Here is a 25,996-nt window from a genome sequence, read left to right on the forward strand (position 1 = left end):
GTTGAGCATGTGGGGGGCTCAGTCGGTTAAGCATCTGACTCTTGATCTCAGCTCAGGTCATGATCTTCTGGTTGATGAGTTCCAGCCCCACGTTGGGCTCTGCACTGACAGTGTGGAACCTGCTTGGGATTCTCTCTCTCTCCCTCTGTCTCCGCCCCTCCCCACCCAGAGTAAATAAATAAACTTTTTAAAAAATTAAAGAAAACTTCCCTGGTCTTCCCCTACTCCTATTTACTAGGCACATACTGATTTAGGCAGGCAGGAGGAAGTGAGTGGGATTAGGGACAAGACAAGTGTTAAGTGATATCTGGGCACTCTAGGTCAAGGAAAGGACCAGACAAATTTAGGTCAAGAATCAATGTGGAAAAACTGATTTTGATACTCTCCCACTTCGTCTTTTGCATCCCTCACACCTGATCATCTCTCTATCTCATAGAAGAGTTCTTTTATGGCAATAAGGTAGCTGTTACAACCAGAGACTCTGGAACCACTTGGGCAGTGTGAGCTTGGGAAAAGTACTTAATCTCTGTGTGCCTCAGTTCCCATGTCTCTAAAACTGGGATGTAAATTACATATAAAGTATAGTATAAGTAAAGTATATAGAAGTGTAGTAAAGTATATATAACAGTACCTAGCACATAGTAGACACTACGGAAGCGTTAGCAGTAGTGATATTATAATAAATTATTCTTATTGCACATTAGATGGTTAAGGTTATCTACAGGGGAGACCCAGTATACTCAATAAATGGGGTCAATAAATGTTGCATTTCCCAGTATTCCATTACTGAAAGACCTGCCTTTTCTTATAAAGGCATCTTGATCAAAATTAATTCTCAGTCTTTTTCCCATAATTCCATCATTGTACACGCTCTTAAGGATGCTAAGAGAGAAGAGATGATAATCAGCTAAACCATAGCATACTAACCAGATATGATTAGTGACCCCACCCTAGGAATGTTTACTGTTTAAATGGTATTAATTGGCAGAATTGTAGGAAATTTGGGATTAGGAAGGAGAACCTGAGCCTGTCACCTAGAAGCCCAAATCTGTTTAACTTCTCACATCAGAGAGGATATTGCCTTACTGTAAGCCATGAAAGATCTAAGACTCAAGTTTTACCCTACACTCCTAGTAAGCAGGGGTAGTCATAACATGATGGTATGGAACATTAGGCCATGAGACTCTCTTGCCAGTGACTTGAGATGGCCTGACCTCCTGGGTCCCTAGATGGCCAGATGTCTGCAGAGAGGGCCTCAGAGTGGCTTCTGGATCTGAGTAACTCTCTCTTCTTCTTTAAAATTTTTTGCTGACTTTTTAAAAATAGTACATAAGTAAACTGCACATTATTTGTCTTTATTACTCAACGTAATGTAGTAACCATTGACTACATCATTTTGCTTCAGATTAAACCCATTTTAAGTTTATTCCAATACAGTTATAAACTCCTTTCGTGTTTAGTGATTGTCATTTATTGGCAATATAGAATGGCCCTCTGCTTTTAACTGAAAAGAAATAGAGGGATTCATGCTAGCCATTGGCTTTTCATTAAACTAATAGTAATTTTATTTTAATTTTTATTTAATATTTTAAAGATAATGTTCTTGATAAATTAGAATGTACCAAATATATGAACTGTGACATTGGACTTGATTTTAAAATAGCATGTTTGCATAACACTCTTGTGGCTGTTTCATTCCTCTAATGGCCATAAAGCCCTGGCTTAGATTTATGTAGCAGAAAATCAGCAACTATGGCAGAGAATCTTAGCTGGTAGCAGCAGAAGTGAACAGTCATCTAGACATGAAGTTGATCTTTGAAGGATCTGCAAAGTCAACAATATTGTCAAAGTATTTTGTTATCATTTATGGTAGATCGGTGTTTAATTCATTATTTATTTTTTTCTTTTTTTTTTTCAATATATGAAATTTATTGTCAAATTATTTAAATGTACTTACTACTTTATTCCAAGGAGCCAGTAACATCAACTGTTGACATAAAGTTTTACATTTATTTTTAGGGCCCTTGAAACACAGGATACTTTTCTAGAACTTAATGAGATATGTGAAATTTTATTGTGCCAACGAGTACTCTGTCAGTTCTGCTTACCCAAGGCAAAGCAAATAAGCAGCAATCTTAAATCAGAATTTAATTATGTAATACCCATTTCTTTTTTTTTCTAATTTTTTAATGTTTATTTATTTGCAAGAGGGAGAGCATTAAGTGGAGGAGGGGCAGAGAGAGAGAGAGAGAGGCAGACACAGAATCCAAAGCAGGCTCCAGGCTCTGAGTTGTCAGCACAGAGCCTGACGCGTGGCCCGAACCTGTGAAATGTGATATCATGACCCGAGCCAAAGTTGCATGCTTAACCAACTGAGCCACCCAAGTGCCCGTGCCCCTGTCATACCCATTTCTTTATCCTAAAGTGTGAAACAAGTAGAAGTTATGAGAGACAGAGTTGGTGTGGTAAGAAAGTACTTCTCCAGTTCCTGTAATTGTGGGATTATTAAATAGCCATTCTGAACTTTAGTTTCCTCATCTACAGAATGTGAATAATACTTGTACAACTTAGTTCTTAGGCTTTGTGTTGGGAATCAAATGACATAAAATGCGAGAAAATGCTTCATTAATTACCAAGTGTTTTTAAAATGTATGTGAAGTCTTAAATACAAATGATGCAATTAGCAATATAGTCTCTAAGGCTGCACATCTGTATCTCAGAAAATAATTTGCGTAACTCATATCCTCTGAAAAGCAAGTGTGCTGTAAACTGAGCTTTCATTGATGCTTAAGTTTTCAATTTCATTTTTGTCTCATTAAAGGGGATGCTACTTCACATAACTGATAGCAAATTTATTGACTTCTTACTGTTATTCTACATCCTGATTTTACTCTTCAGCTATTATTTCTACATGTCATATCATTTAATCCTTACAGCAGTCCTATGATGTAGGTAACGTTATCACCGTTGAAGGAACTGAAACAGAACTGCTTAATGAATTTTCCAAGGTCACGCAGCTAATGAGTGGCAGCGAAGATAGAACTCTAGTCCGTGTGGTTCTAGAATCCAGACAGCTCTACTTGCCCCTGCAATTGGCAGTTTGAGTCACACTAGGCATAGTATAGTTCATCTCATATTAAAGACACCAAAGGTCATTAATTTCTAAAAGACTACGGTCGTGAAATAATTTTAGTTATCGTAACTTTTCCCCACAGAAGGTCCCATTAGCTCTTGCTAAATCTAAGAGTATCTGACAAATTCAGATGAAGATGAAGTGGATGGGGGTGCCTGGGAGGCTCAGTCAGTTAAATGTCCAACTTTGGCTCAGGTCATGATCTCACAGTTCTGGTTGGAGTTCAAGCCCCGCATCCGACTCTGTGCTGACAGCTTGGAGCCTGGAGCCTGCTTGGGATTCTGTGTCTTCCTCTCTCTCTGCTCTTCCCCACTCGCATTCTGTCTCTCTCTCAAAAATAAATAAATATTTTAAAAAATCTAAAAAAAAAAAAAAAAAGGTGAAGTGGATGACCCCTCTGGCTTCTCAGAGACCACCAGTGGTTATGCAGTGGCTGAACTGGAAATCCTGTAGCCAGAACAGAAATGTAGGCGGAAGGAATCTTCACTTTTGCTGTTCCCCAGGCCAGGTCTGTAAGGACTCTCTCTGTACTTTGTATTTCCAAACCCCATTCACCCTTCAGACTTCAGCTCTAGCACAACTGGCATTTTTCCTTAACTCATGACAAGTATTGTGACATATTTAAAGAATTGCTTAAGCCATTTTCCTCGAATGCCTACAGACGCTCTCTTGCGCAGTAGCTATCAAAGGAAAAATGTTTAACTGGGAGTTGTGTGGTATGCCTCACTTTTTACAAAATTTCTGTTTTGACTGAGTTTCTAGTCTCAGAGCATAGTGTGCATTTATGGGTATAGGCACACATTCTCTAGAGCTGGGCAAATACCCATAACAGTTTGCACAGTAATAGAATCCTTTTTAAACTGTTCCTGCATTAGGAGAGTTCCTATTCAGGTGGCTCCCAAAGTACGATGCTTTACTCCTGAGGTGTGCAGAATGATTATAGGTACTACAGAATAACATTTTAAAATTTATAATTAGTTATATTATTTGTATTATTTCATTCTAATTTATATTATTTTTATTAATTTTAATTTATATTAGGAAAAGTTTGTAACTTTTACATCAGAGCCATTAATTTTAATTTATATTGGGAAAAGCATATAGTACATCAGAGCTGTGATTTCATGGCTTTTTAATTGAGGCTGAACTAGGTATTTTATTTTTTTTAAAGGGCTTAAAATAGTCATTTGCTTCTTTAAAAAATGTTTTAATTTAAAGAAAATGTTAAATGAAGGATACTACAGTTGGTACCTGAGTAGAGATAGATAGGTACACATATAAATGATGTGTGGAAAAGATTGGTCCGTTATATGCGCAATTAGCTCACAGCTAGTTTTCTACAGTATAGTATCCTGTATAACAGAGTCTTGATGATCCTTGCCTGTGTGATGGTCTGTAATGATAACTTCGAATAGCTTATTCTTTGCATTATAGCAAACTACTCTTTGCAGAAATATTTTGTCCTGTTGCAAAATAATAGTTAATCTTTGAGTCTTATTTATTTCTCTTATAACAGTGCATTTTTTATCTGCCTTCTCCTTCACATTAGGGAGAAACTTCATAGAGTTACTATGTGTTTGCAAAATGAATGCAGAACAGTGATTATTTTTCTTGGTTATTTAGATGAGATCTAACTATGGAGAAGTCTGAGATAAAATTTCAAAGCAGTTTTTACCTGAAAAAATAAGATATTCATTAAGTGAAATTGGCTAAAAGGAATATGTAAGGGCTCTGTAAAATATGAAATATATGCTCCATTGGGATTTTAAAGTGACTGTTGCCCATAAAACACACTTTATTACATGTGTTTATATATTTTGAATTTGGCTGCATGAGAAACCTCAAGCTTAAAGGTTTTTCTTTTCTTGGCTTTTTATCTTTTCAGTATGTTTTTCCCTTTGTGGTTATACTGGAATATAGTTTAAATTGAAGCCAAAGATTTGTGCTATGGGAAAGTTTTTTTTTTGTTTTATCTGTTGGTTTTAATAGAAAAATAACTGTCCAAAATAGTATGAATTTTGGAATCCATATGACATGGTTTAAAATACTGAGCTTCTACTTACTTTTCCTGGGACTTTTTGAGCAAGTTGCCTGACCAAGCCACAGTTATACCAACTGAAAATGAGCCTAATAATCTTTACTTCATGGAGTTACAATCAAGATTAATGTGAAATACTCTGAAGGGTTTAGGGCAGCATAGGGACAGAGTAAATAGATGGTAACTGTTAGTTTTATTTTCAGCGATCAAAAGTGACTGCATCAATCCTGATCGTGTAAGCCTACTATTCAAAGCCTCACCACACACTTGTGGCAGCCTTCTCTCCTTGATCTTCTCTCACACAGCCCCCTTACTCTGGCTCCACATAGACCACTCTGGATTTTGCTACTCGCTTAGTGTCTGTTTTCAAGCCATGTCTTCTGCCATCCCTCAGCCCAACCTTTCTTGTCAATCCTACTTGTCATTTGCCCCTTTTATTTCATTCTTTACTACTGTTTCATCTGGACTTCCAGTTAATAGCACACAATTTAGCAGGGTTTTTTTTCCTCTACTTCTCTATTCAGATCTTAATTTCTACAAATAAATGGTAAGTATTATGGGCAAAAAAGACTGCATCCTATATTTTTTCCAAGTTACACACAGTTGTTTGGCTTAATTCCAAAAACAAACAAAAAGGCACTGATGCAGATCCTTGGAGAAGAAGAGAAGGTAGTGGCCATAAAGTAAGAACATGACACACTCTGATACATTTAGTTTAGGGATGGTTACAATACACCGAGCATCTACCATGGTACCTTTCTCATCGCAGTCACTAGGAAGTGGTCAAAGTCTAAAGTTGAAGTCTACTTAAATGGGGGGAGATACATAACTTTTTCAGTAATGGGAATGCAGTGGAAAAGAGAACAGGAAATATGCTAAATCTCTGATGTCAGAAGACCTGGATTCAAATTTTATTACTCTAGTTGCGTGACCTTGAGCAAGTCACTTAACATTAGGTGTGAAATTAGAGAGATAGAGGAGAGTTGGGAACCAAACCAGACAACTAATAAAAAATTAAAATAGACTTGGACTCTGAAGATTTAATCTTGGCTCTGGAACTAACTGTGTATGTGCTTTTGATGAAGTCCTGTGTCTCTTGATTTCCTCATCTCTAAATTGAGGGTGATGAAATCCGTCTCACAAAGCTATTACGATTCAATTGGAAGACGTGTGTGATGGTGCCTGGAATATTGTGGGCACATACTAAGTGTGTTTATTTTTAAATTAACCTCGATGGATCTACATTGACTTCATTGTACAATGAGGGACTTGAGTTGGAGGAGCACCAGAATCTCTTGAGTTTTAATATTCTGTGTCACTTACCTCAGAAAGAAGGTAATGGGTAAAGGATTTTTAAGCTCATCAGAGATTCCTAACTTAACCTAAAAGAAACAATTGTAGCAAAAAAAAATGGATACATGTAAATTACATTAGGCAGTAGTAAAATATTCACATTATGCCTTTACCTTTATAGTCTGTCAGTGGACATCTGTGACATATTCTGCATGGATTTTGACATTCCATTCTGCCCAGTAAGAACTTTTGTGTATTGTACTCTTAGTATGATCTAGTACCTTAGTAATAAAGCAGAGTTGAACCTGTCAAGTTGACAGGTAATTCACTGGAAAAAGAAGCGCTATATTTTATAATATATATATCTGGTTTGACTTTTGCTTAATATTATACATGATTAAACAAGTTCCAAGAGAATGTAACATTGATTCAGTCTATTTTTCAGTAAAGGACTCTGCCTATTACAGAGAAAAATGTAATCTGTTGTCAATATGTGTGTGTGTGTGTGTGTGTGTGTGTGTGTGTGTGTGTGTGTGTCTGTTTTACCTGAAGGCCTCTGATTTCTAAAATAAAGACAAAATCAGTTTTCTTTTCCTTCATTTTCACAACTTTTCTATACACACAAACCTTGAATATTGTCTCGGTCTGGCAAGTTTCTGAATACGGATGTACAGTGTCTTGTTTTTATCTGGCATGCAGCCAGTTCTCAAATAATACATTAGAATCCCCCAAATAGATCTTAAAATTGGGCCTTGTAGATTTCCGAAGGGGTTGTTGTTGCTGTGCCCTACTCTTTCTTTTCCGGTTGCTAGAATTCCAAAATGGCACTACCCTCCTTGCTTCTGGGGGATCTCACCATCTAGGGAAATGAAATCTTCTTTGCTTACCAGAAGATTATTATTATTGATCCTAATTTGGTTCCAGGGGGCTGACAGGTAGGTCCATGAGGTCCAATTTCATGGGTTTGTGATATACTATAGTATATATCAGAATGTTTGACCCTCAAGGAATCATGTTTTTCTCCACAAACACTCATATTTAGAGTTCTGTTTTTATTTTTTCTAAATTTGTTCTGTTAAGCATTTTATTCACAACACCTCTAAAGGAATTGAAATTTTAAGTAGATAAGACAAAATGGAAAAATTGAATTTGGTTGATCATTTTCATGATTAAGCATATGTAAGTTTAAATTTTTACATTTGCTCTAAGTAAATAGTTGGACAACTTAAGAACTATATTTGGCACCACAGTGGATATTCAGAAAGCAGATAGTAAATTGGAGAAACATAAAACCAGTAAAAACTGTTAACAAAGGAATATAATAAAAATATACTTAAACCTTTGAAAAACATGAGGGATTATTAAAAGATACTTTTTTTTTTTTTTTGCTTGAATTCTGTTTGTAGTTCTTGGCTCAAATTATCTTTCTGAATACTAAATCTGTTTTATGAATGTCAGTTTACTTTATTTAGATTTTCAATACTAATTTTTAAAAATGACTCTTGAACAGTAGTATTCAAACAGTTTTAACCATGTAATTGATTCTTCAAACAGAATATTTCATGGAAGTACAGGATCTATAGTGGATCCCCTCTGTTCAAAGTGGGGTGAAGGAAGGAAAGCAGAAGTACATGGACCCACGGAGGCATGCATATACACATACATAAATCTCTCGTGATTCCAAGTACTAGAGTTTGAAAATCACTGGTGTTTTACTAACTTTTTGTTAAATGACTGATAGCCCCAATTCATATTATTCTGAAGTAGACTTTGAACAATAATTATTTTAAATTAAAAAACACAAACTTCAAGAAGAAGATTCCTGAAAGATATTGGTAGCAGTGGCATTGTTCTTTAATTTCTTCACAAAAACAGGTAGAGCAACTAGGATATCAAAATCAAAACCTACGTATAGCAACTACATCCAAATTAGGTATCCCCACCAACCCCCAAATACTAGCAGGTAAGGACCAACTACGAACAGCTACAAGATTCATATGGGACTGGTAGCTGTGTGGGAGGAAGCAGAGGAAAGGAAGCAGGGCAGTTTATATCCCTGAGAATTGGAAATCCCTCAAATTGCCAGGAACTACTCTCTGGAAAGACATTAAGCCAGTCCGAGTAGATGTTGAGATTGGATGGGTATTTTTGCAAGACCTAATCCATTGGTGAATACAAGGGGACTGGGAAGCAATTCAGTCTAATGGTGCTGGATCATTCTGGTTCTTACATACTCTCAAAACAAGCAAACCAAAGGTCCCTTCCAAAACAGATCCTCTCACTGAGAAAAGCTGCTTAAAGTAGAATCCAAATTGAGCAGGACAGGACAAGAGGGGAGAAGAAAGAAAAAGTCCAGATAAAAAGCAGGTGATAGCACAATGACACAATAAGATATCACCTTAATGATAGGTATCTGATAGGTATCAGAAAAGCTAACATCAAAAAAGGCAAGAAATAACCAGTGTTGGCAAGGATGTAGAGAAAAGGGAATCCTTGTGCACTGTTGGTGACAGTATCAATTGGTGTGCCATTGTGGAAAACAGTATGGAGGTTCCTCAGGAATTTAAAAATAGAAATACCATAGATCCAGTAATTCTACTACTATATATTTACCAAAGAAAATGAAAACACTAATCTGATAAGATACATGCACCCCTGTATTTATTATAGCATTATTTACAATAACCAAAATATGGAAGCACCCCAAGTGTCCTTTGATGAATAAAAAAGATGTGAGATAGATAGATAGATAGATAGATACACACACACACACACACATATGTATGGAATTGGAAAAAAACAAACAGTTAAAGCATAAATAAATAGACTCAAATACAGAGAACAAACTGGTGGTTGCTGGGAGTGGGGTGGGAGGATGGGCAAAATGGGTGGAGAGTGGGAGTTACGGGCTTCTAGTTATGGAATAAATAAGTCACGAGGTTGAAGATACATCATAGGGAACATAGTCAATGGTATTGCAATAGTGTTGTGTGGCTAGCATAACATATAGAGTTGTGAAATCACTGTTGCACACCTGAAACTAATGTAACATTGTGTGTCAACTATACTTCAATAAAAAATATATAGAAAGCTGTTAAAAATGGCAAACCATAAAAAATGCTTTTAATTTTTTTTATAAGAAGCTTAAATATAAATGAAAAAGAATGGTAAGTAAATGAGTAAGTTAAATAAGTAAACAGATAAATACATAAAGCAGGTGATGACAACATAGGCAGTCCCACAAAGTGGAAGGCCATTTTTTAAAAAATCAGTTTGTGAAATCTAGAGGGAGTTCTAGAATCATGAAGTTGGAAAAACTATCCTGGACTCTTCTTTTCAACATTTATTTATTTTGGGGACAGAGAGAGACAGAGCATGAACGGGGGAGGGGCAGAGAGAGAGGGAGACACAGAATCGGAAACAGGCTCCAGGCTCCGATCCATCAGCCCAGAGCCTGACGCGGGGCTCGAACTCGCGGACCGTGAGATCGTGACCTGGCTGAAGTCGGACGCTTAACCGACTGCGCCACCCAGGCGCCCCTGGACTCTTCTTTTCAAAGTACAGAAAAGGTCATTGCATAAAAAAAAAATTAAAAAAAAATTAAGCAAAGATATTTTTAAAGAAAAAAATAAAGAATAAAATAATGAAATGGAATGAAAACATACCCCCAAAAGTCTGCAGAATCATTATTTTAAAACAATGTAAAAAAATGTTTTTAATGCTAAAGGATAGAAAAGAAAACATAAATCAGAATTTGAAAGATTGAAAAATTAGTTGATTCAAGACAAATCCGTGAAGTGTTCCATATTTAAAATACTCAAGGATGGAAAACATGAGCAACTGATTTTCCTTAAAAAAAATTTTTTTTGGGGGGCGCCTGGGTGGCGCAGCCGGTTGAGCGTCCGACTTCAGCCAGGTCACGATCTCGAGGTCCATGAGTTCAAGCCCCGCGTCAGGCTCTGGGCTGATGGCTCAGAGCCTGGAGCCTGTTTCCGATTCTGTGTCTCCCTCTCTCTCTGCCCCTCCCCCGTTCATGCTGTGTCTCTCTCTGTCCCAAAAATAAATAAACGTTGAAAAAAAAAATTTTTTTTTTAAAAAAAAATTTTTTTTTAATGTTTATTTTTGAGAGAGAGAGAGACACAGCACAAGCCGGTGGGGGGAGGGGGGTGGCAAAGCGGGGGGGAGGCGGGAGTGGGCAGAGAGAGGGAGACACAGAGAATCTGAACCAGCTCCAAGTTCTGAGCTCTTAGCACAGAGCCCAGTGCGGGGTCCCAACTCAAGGACCATGAGATTATGACCTGAGCCAAAGTTCGTCACTTCACCAACTGAGCCACCCAGGTGCCCACATGAGCAACCAATTTTCTATCCAGCCAAACTTCCCTTCAAGTATAACTACCACAAACAAATGATTATGATTACTCCAAGAATTCTCTTCCTGGAGAATCTACTAGAGAATGAGTTTCAGACAAGAGCCCTTCCCACATTCCCCCAAAAAACACAACAACTGGAGAGACTTCAGAGTAAGAGCTGGTGAAATGCTGTTTCCTAGCACTAGGTAGTGGTCCATGTGCCTCAGTTCTGGCCCCTGAGGTGGGATGGCAGAAATACAGAATACTTCTGGACACCATCTACATCCTCTTCACCAGTTGGCCAGCTGGATGCAGAGGCTCTTGCACAGTATTTTGTGATACCAATAGAAATCATGTTACTGTTATTCCAAATATCTCAAAATAATATCTGTGCCTCACTGTTTCAAGATTACAGAAATAATTATTAGATTTACCAGATTGGATTAAATTTTGTCATTGAATCTAGTAAGGAAGCACATTTGTGACACCAAATTTTTGGCAACCACATTTCAATATAATGTTTCCTTTGTAATACTATGCATTTTATGTGATGCATTTGAAAGCATTCTGAGAAGAGGTCCATATGCTTCAGCAGACTGCCAAATGAGTCCTTGAGCAAAAAAGAGGTTAAGAACTTCTGATTTAAAATTTATTTATTTATTTTGAGAGAGAGTGCATGCACAGGCAGAGGAGAGGGACAGAGGAAGAGAGAGAGAATCTTAAGCAGGAGTCTGATGAGGGGCTCAGTCTCAAGACTGTGAGATCATGACCTGAGCTGAAATGAAGTCAGCAGCTTAACCAACTGAGCCACCCAGGGGCCCCTAGAACTTCCGATTTAAATGGAAGGATATGGAGTCTCTAAATTCGTAGGAACACAGGGCCTTTTCCCCATTCTGTCAACATATGTTGAAAATGGCTTGAGCTAGAAATAAACTTTTGTTGTATTTAAATGAAAATGATAAAAAGGAAATTTTAAAATTTTATATTGGAAGTGATCTCTTAACTTTATTTTATTCAAATACTTTAGTAGAAAGAACTTTAGTTTTTCTGAATGCTTTACATGGTCTTTACTGATTGTCTCCAGGGGTCAAAAGAAGCACCAGCCTGGCTTCAGTTTTCTGTTGGGCACACTGGGCCAGACTGAACATTTCTATTACATGCCTGAGCCACAGTGATTCTGGTTTTTACTTTACAATGTAAATTTGATTCAGAGTTCTCTTCCCCAAGGGGACTGTGTAGATATCAGACATAAGTAAGTCCATTTCTGTACATATTAGTTCATTTTTTATAGCATTCTATCACAAAAACAAGCAAAAACCCTCATGCGATTATGACCTGTTATTATGGACTTTATTACTGAAGGGGCTTTAGAGGGTATCTAATGCACCATATCCTCATCTTTATGAGAGTGAACTGAGGACCAGAAAAGTTTTGATTTATACAGTCAGATTTACCCATGATGACACAACCAAGGTGGCAATCTAGGCTCAAACTGCCGTTTCCACATGTGTGGTACTAACATTGTGCCAAAACCTCAGTCTCCCGTCTTCCTTCCTCCTCTTCTCCTACCTTCCTATCACAGTAGAAGAGGTTTCAGTGCTTCTGTCGGTGATTTCGTCATCCCTCTTGCCTGCCTACTTCGTATTCCGCCCCGTCTTGCCTCCTCTTCAGGCCACATTCCTTTCTGCCCCTTCCCATCCAGACTTCCAGAAAGAGAAACACATTGTCTTTCTTTTAATCTCTTATATTGTGCATTCCTTAATCCACAATCCACAATGCCAGTAGTCTCACTCAAACTGTTCTTCCCAAAGTCAGGAACATCAGTTTTTACTCAAACTCATGGACCGTTCTCAATGTCATTTTCTCTCCCATTCTGCACTATGTTACAGTTGACTTCTTTATCCCCCTTCAAGTGCTTTCCTCTCTCTTGGCCTCTGTGATGCCATGCTCTCTGGAGTTTCCTTATTTGGTTGCTCTTTCTCAGTCACCTCATCTAATGGCCATACTTTTAAATGTCAGTGACTGTTTCTCATTAGAACACCCTTTTAATTTCTCACCATTCTCACTGCTGGTTCTCATATAACGTGTTGTACTCCTGGGCCTCTGAAGGTGCACTGTTTACTGCCTTCTCACAAATCTTTTCTGCAGCAGCTGTTTCACCTAAATTTCATAGCTGGCTGGGCATCTGCACCTGGACATCCTACGGGTCCTTCAGATTCAACATGCTCCTTTTGTGTCTCGGCTCCAGAATTCAGACTTCATTACCACCATCATCTTCCACCTGAATACCATAAAGCCTCCTAACTGGTCTCATGTCCCCAGTCTCAGCCCCTTCCTCACTGCTGTCAGACTGGTGTTTCTAAGATGAAAACATGTCCATGTTCACTTCTCTTTCTGAAACTTATTTGTGATTCCATTGTCCTCAGGACAAATCCATTCTAGTACCGCATAAAAGGTGCTTTCTCGATCTGGCCCTGCTTGCCTTTCCTGCCTCACGCTTTGCCGCAGCACGGTGCCTAGTTTTCTGAAAGAAACCCTCTTCTCTGTTGCCTCCTGGCCTGTGCTCTTCCCCTACCTGCCTTTTCTTTCCCCGCCCTTTCTTCCACTCTCCCCTACTCGTGGGTAACTTCCTTGAATCTTTCAGATCTCCTCTCTCACAGCTTGGTTGAGGAGCCTTTCCTCTTTACTTCCATAAGCACTCTGTACTTATTCCTAATACAGACCACATTCATCATAATACACTGTAATTGTCCCTTAACTTGTCTGTCTTCTCCCCTTAAATGGTGAAACTCAAGAAGAGCAGCTGTGCCTTACCACCATGCCCCCAGGATCTAGCATCTGCATTTTCTTTGCATGGATGAATTAATATACCCTACCTAGTCATAATAATAAGTTCACTGCAGTGGAACTAAAGCTAGGATACAACTAGCTTTTGGGATCCATACCATATCCTTATCTCATTGGTGAGATTTTAGCCCTCTGAAAAATTAAATATATAAACTCTCTTGAACCTTTGCAATAAATAGAATAGCCCTTTTCCAGCATACTGAGTTAAGGAAACACAGATTTCCCAAAGTTTTAAATGTTTGAAAAGAACCTTACCTTCAGTAATTCTGTGATAACTCCTAGGAAAGTTTTCTGAGTTTTCTTTCTTTCCTTTAGAGACTGGGAAAAGATTTTCTTTTTCTTTCTTTCTGAAGGTTGTGTGTGTAGTTCTTATCTTTACATCTGGTTACAGTGACTTCGAATTAATTATAATGAATAAATGAGAAAAAAAATCCAATGACCTTTATTATAAAAATACATTTGTACTTAAATGTTGCCTAAGAACAGGTGGCTAAACCCCAGAAGGCCCACAAATTTATCTGGTAGGCAACTTGGGAATGCAAAACATTATCTTACTATTTTTTGTTTTCTAGATATAATGCCTAAAATTCCAGTTAACATCGTTGTTAATTATCCTACCACTGATACAAATAGCTTCTAAATCTACCTTTGTTACTTATGCGCAGAGAAACAGAATTTTAATGTTCATGAATGCTGGCAACAAGTTAAAAAGGGGGGAGTGATAACACTTAAAATCTCCCTAACACTACTGAGTGTATGTATTTTTTGGGTATTCTCTTTCATCATCTTGGTGACCACCCATTTTGAGATTGAATCTGGGTTCTCTGCTCAGTGTCTTTCTCACTGTTTGGTCCCTTTCTGGTCCATATCAGCCTCTGGTCTCTCCTTCCCATAACATTCCTTCTTAGGAGTAGTGTGATAATTATCTTTGTTTCCTTGCCTTTACTTTATCATCACAGGTAGGTATATTTTTATCTATTCATCACTGCTTTGCTCAGAGAACTGATATTTTTCAAGCCCTCTTGATATCTCCGTTACAGTATCACAAATGCCAATCAGACCTATCAGGATCTCATCTAGAGTTTCCTGTTCTTGGTATGCTTCGAGTTTCACTGTTCCCACTCCCTGAAAGTAAGCATTCTCAGAGCTTCTGTGTCTGAAACCATTTTTCTAAGTGAAGTCCTTCAGCAGCATTTCAGTTCTTAATATATTTCTCTTGTTCTGTATTTGTAACTTCATTATTAATATATGGCATAGTGTAATTGGATAAAATAAATTCCTTAAAATTCAAATCAATAACTCAAAACTTAAATCAGTTAGGGTTTATGGAGAAGCAGGAACCTGCCAAGATATGAGTTTGAACTTTTTCAGGAGTTTATTTTTAAAGCATGATTAACCATGAAACGGAAACAGATCTCAATTGTTTTGGGCTGGATTTTTCAGTTAAAAATGCAACTGTCTTGAAATCCATGAGAGCCAAGTTTACAAACGTAGAAGGTCTTTCATTTTTTTCCTGGCATTGAGACCGTTTTAATAAAAGGAAGAACACATTTATGTATGTTTACTCGAAGAGAAATATGCTTATATGTGATAATATCATTACTACCAAAACATAGACCCTTCTCAACTGCTACTTACCTTAATTGCCATACAAGGTCGCTGAGTGGGCAAGCTGGGCGTTAGAAGTAAGTCTGTGGATACTTTTAATGTGTCTACAACAAACTGAGTCTTTTTTTTTTTAATTTTTTTTAACGTTTATTTATTTTTGAGACAGAGAGAGGCAGAGCATGAACGGGGGAGGGTCAGAGAGAGGGAGACACAGAATCGGAAACAGGCTCCAGGCTCTGAGCAGTCAGCACAGAGCCTGACGCGGGGCTCGAACTCACGGACCGCGAGATCATGACCTGAGCCGAAGTTGGCCGCTTAACTGACTGAGCCACCCAGGCGCCCCAAACTGAGTCTTTTTAAACATGCATGAGTTGATCTGTCATTTGCCATCTACATAAGAGTCTAAATTTAAAATTAGAGGGTTGTTTTGTCTGTGGTGACTTTGGAGGCTTTAGAAATGGACTACTACCAACCAAATCAGAAGCGTGGGGTACCCAAGGATTCCCATTCACTGTATGAGTTATCAACTATTTTATAGTATTTGAAGCTCACATGCCTCTTCCTTTCCTTTCCATATTGTTGTTTGCATTCCCTAAATAACCCAGCAAACAAATTTTCTTTGTAAAGTGGATTTTTGTTCCTTTATCCAACATATTTTTATCAATATTGGTTTGCTTTTCTGTCTGCTACCCAGGGGGCTTATGTCCTGTCCCTGAGGTTCTTATTTGTTGCTGTTTTTGAAATTTAAAAAATAATGTTGGTGTTTTGACAGCTCAGTTATTAATACTGACAGTGTTTCTTTGAGCAAAGACATTGGATGTAATTATTATACTTGATATACCATAAGATTTATGAAATTAGTAGAAAACTCCTAAAAGATATTGACCCACAACTTAAATTTAATGAATCTAAACCATTTGATTTTTATTCTACTATGTTCAATGTTTAACAAGCTATTCCTTGTTATAATACATCCATGTGTACTCTGAGTTGCTGCTACCTGCATCGTACATAAAGTTATAGGAACAACCAAATTGGAATGTTCTGACATTAACTGATAACTTCCAGAGTTTATAATTTCACTCTGGAATTTGGGTTAAATTCCTTATTGTTTCTTTTGCTAAAAACATTTTCTGTCTTGGGGTGCCTCGGTGGCTCAGTCAGTTAAGCATCTGACTCTTGATTTTGGCTCAGGTCATGATCTCACGGTTTGTGAGTTTGAGCCCTGTGTCAGGCTCTGTACTTTTAGTGCTTGAGATTCTCTCTCCCTTCCTCTCTCTCTTCCTCTCTCTCTCTGCTCCTCTGCTACTTGCTCTCACACATGCTCTCACTCTGAAAATAATAAAAAAAGAAAGAAAAAGAAAAATCTTATTTAAAAAAGACATTATCTGTCTTTATTTTAATGTGCAGCTGAAGAGGTGTAATCATTAACAAAATTGTAATTTAAAAAATTACATTGTGAATATTTAGCACGCTCTGGTCATAAACAGTGTAATTGTATTTGCAGTGAATAAATTGTTAGCCTAAAATAGAAATCTGACATGAATTGGGGCCCTTTCTTTTGATATTTTACAAATCCCTAGCCAGCTGTGAACGTTAAAATAATATTACACTTCACAGAGAAAACAGACTGTCGTGTGCTAATATATTTTTAGGAGCTTTTACATGATTGTTTTTGGAGTGGAAAAATACAACTTACAGAAGTTGATAAATGTCATAAAGTAATACCTAAATGTTCCACATACGTGGTCTAGTTTTTGTTTTGTTTTTAAAAATAATTTGGAATCACTGCCTTTACCAACCCTTTTTTTTATTGTTCACCATAGTTCTTGTCAGACAAACTGTGTATTTACTTTTATTTGCTTAGTGTTATCTTTTCCTCACCAGGATATAAAGTCCGTGAACTTAAGGAGTTTGATTTGTTCAGTGCTAAATACACATTACCTATGTGACCGACACATAGATGGAGCTTAGAATATGTTTGTTGAATGCGTGAATAAATAAACAAGTAAATTGATTTAATTTTACATCATTTTCCCTTTTTATTTGACATATTTTGAGCTTTTCTTCATGTTAATAGAGAGTAAAATACTTTTTTAAAGAGGAAATCATGGTACACTAAACTAAATGTAAATCAAATCTTTTGGAGATGTTTTAGTTACTCTGTGGTAAACTGAGATTGTACATGACAGTTTGCAGATTGTATATTTTGATCTATCACAGCCTTTTTGGGAAAAAGAAAAGGAGAAGAGCTTTATAGTATAGTTATTCTTTTATATTCATGAAGATCTCATTCCTCGGATTTAAAAAATAAAACCCTCTGTAAATGAAGAATATTCATCATCCAATGTAAGAAAAATTACACGTATCGATGTGGAGTAGACTGTGCCCCAAGCAGGTTGTTGGAGTCAGAAGCAAGAGTGAGAAAGTGACTCACTTGGGACAAAAAACCTCTGACTGTTTGCTGGAGGGCAGTTCAAGGAAGTCATACATGCCTGCAAAATAGCATAATAGTTGTCCTCTTAATATTTAGCTAGCAGTTTGATAGTTATATTACCTTTGAGGAACATAAAGCTGACGTTCTCTGTTTTGGTGTCCATTCAATAATAGAAGAATCCTACAGCCGGGTAGTTTTCAATCATTATTTTTTTTTTGCCTCCACCCTACAATCCTGCTCCACTTTTTCAGGTAGTTGTTGTTGAATAGCTGCTCTGCTTTTATATGTTACACAATTTATTTTATGTAAACAAAATTGGATTTTATATTTATCAGGGCTTGAACTGGAGTAGGACAAGAGAATTCAATTCTTCCAGCTTTTAAAAATAGAATAATAGGGGCACCTGGGTGGCTCAGTTGGTTAAGTGTCCGACTTTGCCTCAGGTCATGATCTCATGGTTCATGAGTTCGAGCCCCGCATCAGGCCCTGTGCTGACAGCTCAGAGCCTGGAGCCTGTTTCGGATTCTGTGTCTCCCTCTCTCTCTTCCCCGTGCTCGCTCACTTGCTCTCTCTCTCTCTCTCAGAAATAAACATTAAAAAAAATTTTTTTAAGAATTGTAAATTGTAGGGGCGCCTGGGTGGCGCAGTCGGTTAAGCGTCCGACTTCAGCCAGGTCACGATCTCCCGGTCTGTGAGTTCGAGCCCCGCGTCAGGCTCTGGGCTGATGGCTTGGAGCCTGGAGCCTGTTTCCGATTCTGTGTCTCCCTCTCCCCCGTTCATGCTCTGTCTCTCTCTGTCCCAAAAATAAATAAAAAATGTTGAAAAAAAATTAAAAAAAAAAAAAAAGAATTGTAAATTGTAAATCTACCCTGTCACATTTTATTGGTCTCAAACCTATCTTTTACTCCTAATTTTTTATGTTTCTTTTATCTCCCACTGCCTTCTCTCTCCCTCTCTCTCTCTGTCTCTCTCTCTCTATGTATGTACACACACACACACACACACACACACACACACATATACATACACACATATGGTCAAATGTGAAGGTATGAGGGAACAACTAACTGTTGCTCAAATACTTTTATTGTTACCAGCTTCCATTCTGTACTGACCTCCTTTATATCTTCATGGATAGACATTTGATAGATCTGACAAGGAAAGTTTGGGACTACAATGTTAAGAAGTGGCTTCACTAGCTATCAGTAGTTCCACTGGAGCTCTGGTGCTGCCTCCACTCTTGCTTACAGGAAGTTACAGGGATGGATATCTGGACAGTTTGGAGTGTGGAAGCCTACCAAACTGATAAGTGACCATTGAGCATATCTTAACTATTTCGGAGGAATTTGTATCATTGCTGTGGAGTATTCGATTGGCATATTTGCTTCAAACAAAATCTTGAATGACGCAGCCTATCCATAGTCTTTGGATAAAGGGGAGATGGCTTTGAGAAGGTACTTTGGATTCCTTATATATCATGATCTCATACACTGGAAAGTGGTCATTGGCATGCCAGCTAACTTTTCTTTTACTGTATATCCATTTCCACTGAGCTTAGTAACATTATAAATAATAATATACATGGAGAGGTTGAGCGTCTGGGGAGCAAAGGATCAAGCATACTGAATTGATACACTTAAACTTGAGTTACAGAGCAGATCCAGTTGAAGTATCCCCACCATCACCTCTCCCTATGCCTCTCCTCCCCAGAATGCAAGTAATTTTAAATGTTGGTATTTTATTAATATTTTTCATGAGCACTGTCATATTACCAGGGTGATTAATGAAACTAGAATGTAGCTAAGGTAAAGCATTTGGCACTATTTGGGGAAAACTTCCATATAGAGAGATGAGTCATCATAGACTTACATTTAAAATTTAAACATGTGCAAGCTGAACATTTGTACATAGAAATTTTTTTAAGGAAACTCAAGATATTGCTTTTATTGTTTTCAGTGTCAGTTTTTATTTTTATTTTTTTTAATACAGAAGGCTTCATGACCTTGTGTGTCATCCTTGTGCAGGGGTCGTGCAAATTTTCTCTATATGGTTCCAGTCTTCATGCATCTGCTGCTGAAGCAAGCACAAGTTAACTTTTTATTTTGGAATAACTTTAAATTTACAGAAAAGTTGCAAAGATAGTACCAAGTATTCCATAACACCTCTCTCAGTTTCTCTACTTAAGTTTTTATTACAAGCATAGCTCCAAGATACTCTGGGTTTGGTTTCAGACCACTGCAATAAGCCAATAATACAATAGAGTGAGTCAAATTAATTTCTAAATTTCCCGATGCATATACAAGTTCTGTTTACACTGTGTTGTAGTCTGTTAAGTAAGCAGTAACATTATATGTGAAAAAGAAACCCGAATGTATATACCTTAACTAAAAGATACTTTATTGCTTAAAAAATGCTAACCATCATCTGCACATTCAGCAAGTTGATCTTTTTGCTGGTGGAGGGTCTTGCCTTGATGTTGATGGCTGCTGACTGATGGGGATGGCGGTTACTGAAGGTTGGGGTGACTTGGCAATTTCTTAAAATAAGACAATGAAGTTTGCTACATTAATTGACTCTTCCTTTGACAAACAATTTCTCTGCAGCATGCATTGCTGGCTGATGGCATTTTACCCACAGAATTTCTTTCAAAATTGGAGTCAATCCCCTCAAACGCTGCTGCTGCTTATCAACTAAGTTTATGTGTGATGCTCTAAATCCTTTGTTACCATTTCAACAGTGTTCCCACCATCTTCACCAGGAGTAAACTCATGTCAAGAAACTACTTTCTTTGCTTACCCATAAGAAGTAACTCATTATCTGTTAAAAGTTTTATCATGAGATTATCGCAATTCAGTCGCACCTTCAGGCTCCACTTCTAATTCTAGTTCTCTTGCCGTGTCCACCATATCTGCAGTTACTTCCTCCACTGAAGTCTTGAACCCCTCAAAGTCATCCATGACAGTCATCTTGTTCATGTTGACATTTTGACCTCTTCCCATGAATCATGAGTATTCTTAGTGGCATCTAGAATGGTGAATTCTTTCCAGAAAGTTCTCAATGTACTTTGCCCAGATCCCTCAGAGGAATCATTATCTATGGTAGCTGTAACCTTACAAAATGTACTTTTTTGAGAAAGAAAGAGAGAGCAAGGTGGAAGGGGCACAGAGAAAGGGGGCAGAGGATCTGAAGCAGGCTCTGTGCTGACAGCAGAGAGCCCGATATGGGGCTCAAACTCATGAACCACGAGAGCATGACCTGAGCAGAAGTCAGATACTTAAACAACTAAGCCATCCAGGCGCCCCACAAAATATGTTTCTTAAATAATAAGATTTGAAAGTCAGAATGATTCCTTGATTCATGAGTTACAGAATGGATGTTGTGTTAGCAGTAATGAAAGTAACATTAATCTTGTTGGAAATCTCCATCAGAGCTCTTATGTGACCAGGTGCATTGTCAATGAGCAATAATATTTTGAAAGGAATTGTTTTTTCCCAAATAGTAGGTCTCAGCAGTAGACTTAAAATACTCAGTAAAACATGTTGTAAATAGATGAGCTGTCATCCAGGCTTTGTTGTTCCATTTATAGAGCACAGGCAGAGTAGATTTAACATAATTCATGAGAGCCCTAGGATTTTTGGAATGGTCAGTGAATTTTGGCTTTAACTTAAAGTCACCAACTGCATTAGCCACTGACAAAAGAGTCAGCCTGTCCTATGAATCTTTGAAGGTAGGCATTGACTTTTCCTCTCCAGCTATGAAAGTCCAAGATGGCATCTTCTAGTGTAAGGCTGTTTGTTCTACATTGAAAATCCATTGTTAGTATAGCCATCTTCGTTAATGATCTGAGCTAGGCCTTCTGGATCACTTGCTGCAGCTTCTGCGTGAACAACTTGCTGCTTCACTTCACACTTTCATGTTATGGAGTTGGCCTCTTTCCTTACACCTTGTACACAAACCTCTGCTAGCAATCAACTTTTCTTCCGCAGCCTTCTCCCTTCTCTCTTTGAAGACAGTTAGGGCCTTGCTCTGGATTAGGCTTTGGCTTAATGGAAGGTTGTGGCCGCTTTAATCTGCTTTCTGGACCACTAAAACTTTCTCCATATTAGCAATGAAGCTGTTTTGCTTTGTCATCATTCATGTGTTGACCGGACCAGCACTTTCAATTTCCTTTAAAAACTTTTTTTTGTATTTACAACTTGGCTGTTTTCTGCAAGAAGCCTGGCTTTCAGCCTATCTCAGCTTTTGACATGCCTTCCTCACTAAGCTTAATCATTTCCAGCTTTTAAAGGAACATGTAACTCTTCCTTTCATGTGAACACGTAGAGGCCATCGTAGGGTTATTAATTGGCCTGATTTTATCACTGTTGTGTCTCAGGGAATAGGGAGGCCAAAGGCGAGGGAGAGAGGCAGGGAATGGCCATTCAGTAGACCAATCACAACACACACAGTATTTATCAGTTGAATTTGTTGTCTCATATGGGTGTGGTCATGGTGCCTCAAAACAGTTACAATAGTAACATCAAAGAACACTGATCACTGTAACAAATATAATAATAATAGGAAAGTTTGATATATTGTGAGAATTACCAAGGCATGACTTAGAGACACAAAGTGTGCACATGCTATTGGAAAAAAATGGTGCTGACAGACCTGTGACTCAGTCAGAGTCACCACAAACCTTAAATTTAAACATAGTATCTGCAAAGTGCAATAAAACAAGGTATAATAAAATGAGGTATGACTGTGTTTTTTAAAAAAGAATGGAGCATTGCGGCGCCGGGTGGCTCAGTCGGTTAAGCGTCTGACTTCAGCTCAGGCCATCATCTCACGGCTCATGAATTCGAGCCCTGCTTCGGGCTCTGTGCTAACAGCTCAGAGCATGGAGCCTGCTTCAGATTCTGTGTCTCCCTCTCTTTCTGCCCCTCCCCTGCTCACACTCTGCCTGTCTGTCTGTCTGTCTGTCTGTCTCTCTCCCTCAAAAATAAATAAACATTAAAAAAAATGTTTTTAAAGAATGGAGCATTATGAAAAGGCACAACTACTAAATAATATGGAATCCTGAAACAAAAAACGGATATTAGATAAAAAACTAAGGAAATCTCAATAAACTAAGGACTCTAATAATAGTAACATACCTGTATTGGCTCATTAACTGTGACAAATGTACCATACTACTGTAAAATGTTAATAATAGAGGAAACTGGCTATCGGGTATATGAGGACTCTATACCATCTTTGCAATGTTTCTATAAATTTATAACTTTTAAAATTAAAAGGTTTAAAATAAAATAATCCCCCCCCAAAGCTAATCCTATGTTTATTCAGTATCTACTCCCTCCTCAGTTGGCACTGTTACAAGTGCCAAACAATTCTTTGTGAATTCACGTTGAATCAGAAAACATTGAGTATCTGCTGTGTTCCAGACACCATGGCAGCTGACTAGGGTATACAGATGAGTAAGACATAACGCCTGCCCCCAGGAGACTCCATTCCACTAAAGGCAGGCGGCGAAATTACCTAGTATAAGTGCTGTAACGGAGACAGAAGTCACGGCCTATGGGAAACCAGGGGTAGGGATCATTTATTTTGCTGGGGCTGGAGTGAAACCAAGTGTTACAAAATGGCTAACTGTGAGAAGAATACAATAGACTGAACACCAAAGGAAATTTAAACAAGTACCTGACAGCTGGAAGGTGTTGGCAAGGGTATAGTGATGTTCAAAAGAAACAGGAGTAATGAGAACTGTTTCCAGTGGTGATTAATTACAAATAGAACTGTTAAGATGTTTAGTCCCAGCAGTTAATAAACCAGCAGCTAGTTTTCTTATATCAAAAATTGATGTGATACAGGAAAATATTAAGAATATAACAAAAAAAAATAGTATTCTTGTTCTCCCAAATGAGAAGCTGGTCTGTACTAAAATGGCAAATCCAGTTGTGAGCATCTTTTACCTACTCTATACCAAGAGTCATCTCTAAGATATATCAGAAATTAGAGAAGTTCATTCAGAGAATTAAAAGAAGCATAAAAGTGAAAACTAAAGCCATTTTAAAAGCCATAAAATTGCTTAGTACAGAAAAACAATTTTACCTGCCTACCTCCTAGTAATTGAAAGGTTACTATGAGAAAGGCATTGACAATAATGGCTTTATGAACAGAGGTAGAGAAAAAGACCTTAAATTTAGCAAAATAAACTTAAGTACAAGAAAAGCTTCCTAATTTGAAGTATTAAAAACACATACTTTAAAGTCACTAATGAGGGGGAACTGCCCTCTTTGATTTAGGGGGATGTCCTGCCCTTTGCCGGAGGTCTAGAAACAGATAATCGTTTCCAACCATTCAGATAAAGAGGTTACTCTTTGGTTTGAATATAGTATTAGGCATTAACAACGTATTAGCAAGTATATAAAATATCAATGACTGTTTAGTGATCTTAACACATAAATATGACAGCTACATTAGATTTGGGTTCCCAGAGGAAAATTAAATCCATCAAAAGCAAAGAAGAATCCCAGCTGGCATAAGCACTTGACAGATTCAAAGGAGATAGGGTTTTCCTGTAATCTATTCTATTCTCAACCTTTTGTTTCAGCTTTAACATTTCTATCCCTTCAGATGCTATTCTAGCCAGTCCACCTGTGTTACGTGAGTAATAGCTTCTTATAAGTAGTAGCAATTTGGTCTGCATGTAGACAGCAAGAGTGCCCATCTTTAGAAGTAATTGTTTTTCTTTAGACTCCGTCTCCTCTCCCTTTTTTTCATCTGAACTGATTATGGGGTGCTTTCAGAGCTTTGCTTTTCATATACTACAGATATTGTAGTCACACTATGTCCTTAGCATTTGTTTCAGTTTATAAAGAATACAATTAGCCTCTTTAATGCTTGGTTCAGTCACAATTAAATCTCCCCTAATGGTTAGGGATTGGTCTTTCCAAGGCTAAGAAGGTGCTTTTAATTATTCATTCCTCGGTTTGTTTCTTACAGCAGCCTCAGCTGTGCTTTATTATTCAAAGGTTAATGCAAGCTGAGAAGTGGGTAAATTAAATCTGCTTGGCAGCCAGCAACCCTGCGTGTTAGCAGACACTGTACGATGGGCACGGGCAGCGTAAGTTATTTCCACCACTGTAGCACTGCCAAAAGCAAAAACCACTGAATCCTTCAAAGACAGCCTACATTGACAGGAGTTATTAAGGGATGCTACAAATTGGTGGTTCTTAAATTGCAAATCTTCAATAAAATCTGTGTTTGTTTTGCTTACAAAGAGAGAACGCAATGGCTGAAACCTGAGAGGTAATAATAGCGTCTGTAGAGAATTGATGTAGATACCATGACTAATGAACTTTGTATAATATTAAATCACTAAGTTGAGTGCTGGAAGTCACTTCTATAAATGTTTTACAAGGGCAGACTACAAAATCTCCGATGAAAGCAAGGGCATAATGGGCTGTGCCTGGTCAACTAGGCGGTAGGAAAGTGCCGTCATAGCTCCATCCCTGCAAAATGTTTCTAGATCCATTCATGCGCTTCCCTTTTTAAAACGTGTATTCTTTATAGCTATGGAGTCAGGAATTTTGTAGACTCCTAAGGATGCCTCATAGAAATATTGGCACAAATGATGTGCAAGGTAGGGGACATAACTCAGATTTTATGAATACACCAAAAGCCAGGAAGCAACGTCTTAGTCTTCTGTTTGGTTGCTCATCCTCTCTTCTCCCCTAAGGTGTTTGTGGGACTGGTCTCTTAAAAACTCACCTCCAGGGGCGCCTGGGTGGCTCAGTCGGTTAAGCGGCCGACTCCGGCTCAGGTCATGATCTCGCGGTCTGTGAGTTCGAGCCCCGCATCGGGCTCTGTGCTGACGGCTCAGAGCCTGGAGCCTGTTTCGGATTCTGTGTCTCCCTCTCTCTGACCCTCCCCTGTTCATGCTCTGTCTCTCCCTGTCTCAAAAATAAATTTAAAAAACGTTAAAAAAAAAAAAAAAACCTCGCCTCCAGCTGGGGCACCACTTCTGCCAAGAACCCCCAGAGTTCAGTCAGGTACCTTTCATTCCTTCACTGGAGCAAACAAGATCGCCAGACCTGTGCTACCTGCCCTGGTCATGTTTCGTTTGACCAAAAACCCATCTACTTCTGACCTTTGCCGATGGGCTGAAGGAAGAAAGAAGGGTAGGAGATGAACTCTGTGCATGTCACTGAGAATCTGGATTTTTCTTAAACACAAGGCCTGACATGAAAGCCTCTATAAGGTGTTAAGAAATCCAGGTTTGTGCTATTAAATAAAGGCCCTTAAAAAGG

The 25,996-nt window shown here is 38.1% G+C and overlaps 1 protein-coding gene and 1 non-coding gene across 5 annotated transcripts in view; one reads left to right on the forward strand and one right to left on the reverse strand.

Moving 5' to 3' along the window:
• Positions 1–25,996, forward strand: part of LOC122492046 (ubiquitin-conjugating enzyme E2 E2) — a 382,267-nt gene that overhangs the window by 249,089 nt on the left and 107,182 nt on the right. The gene's annotated exons all lie outside the window — the stretch shown is intronic.
• On the reverse strand, positions 19,685–19,787 carry LOC122492466. The gene has a single exon (XR_006299653.1). It is a non-coding gene; the product is annotated as a U6 spliceosomal RNA (small nuclear RNA).

Source organism: Prionailurus bengalensis, chromosome C2, assembly GCF_016509475.1.
Source record: "Prionailurus bengalensis isolate Pbe53 chromosome C2, Fcat_Pben_1.1_paternal_pri, whole genome shotgun sequence".
Taxonomy (NCBI): Eukaryota; Metazoa; Chordata; class Mammalia; order Carnivora; family Felidae; genus Prionailurus; species Prionailurus bengalensis.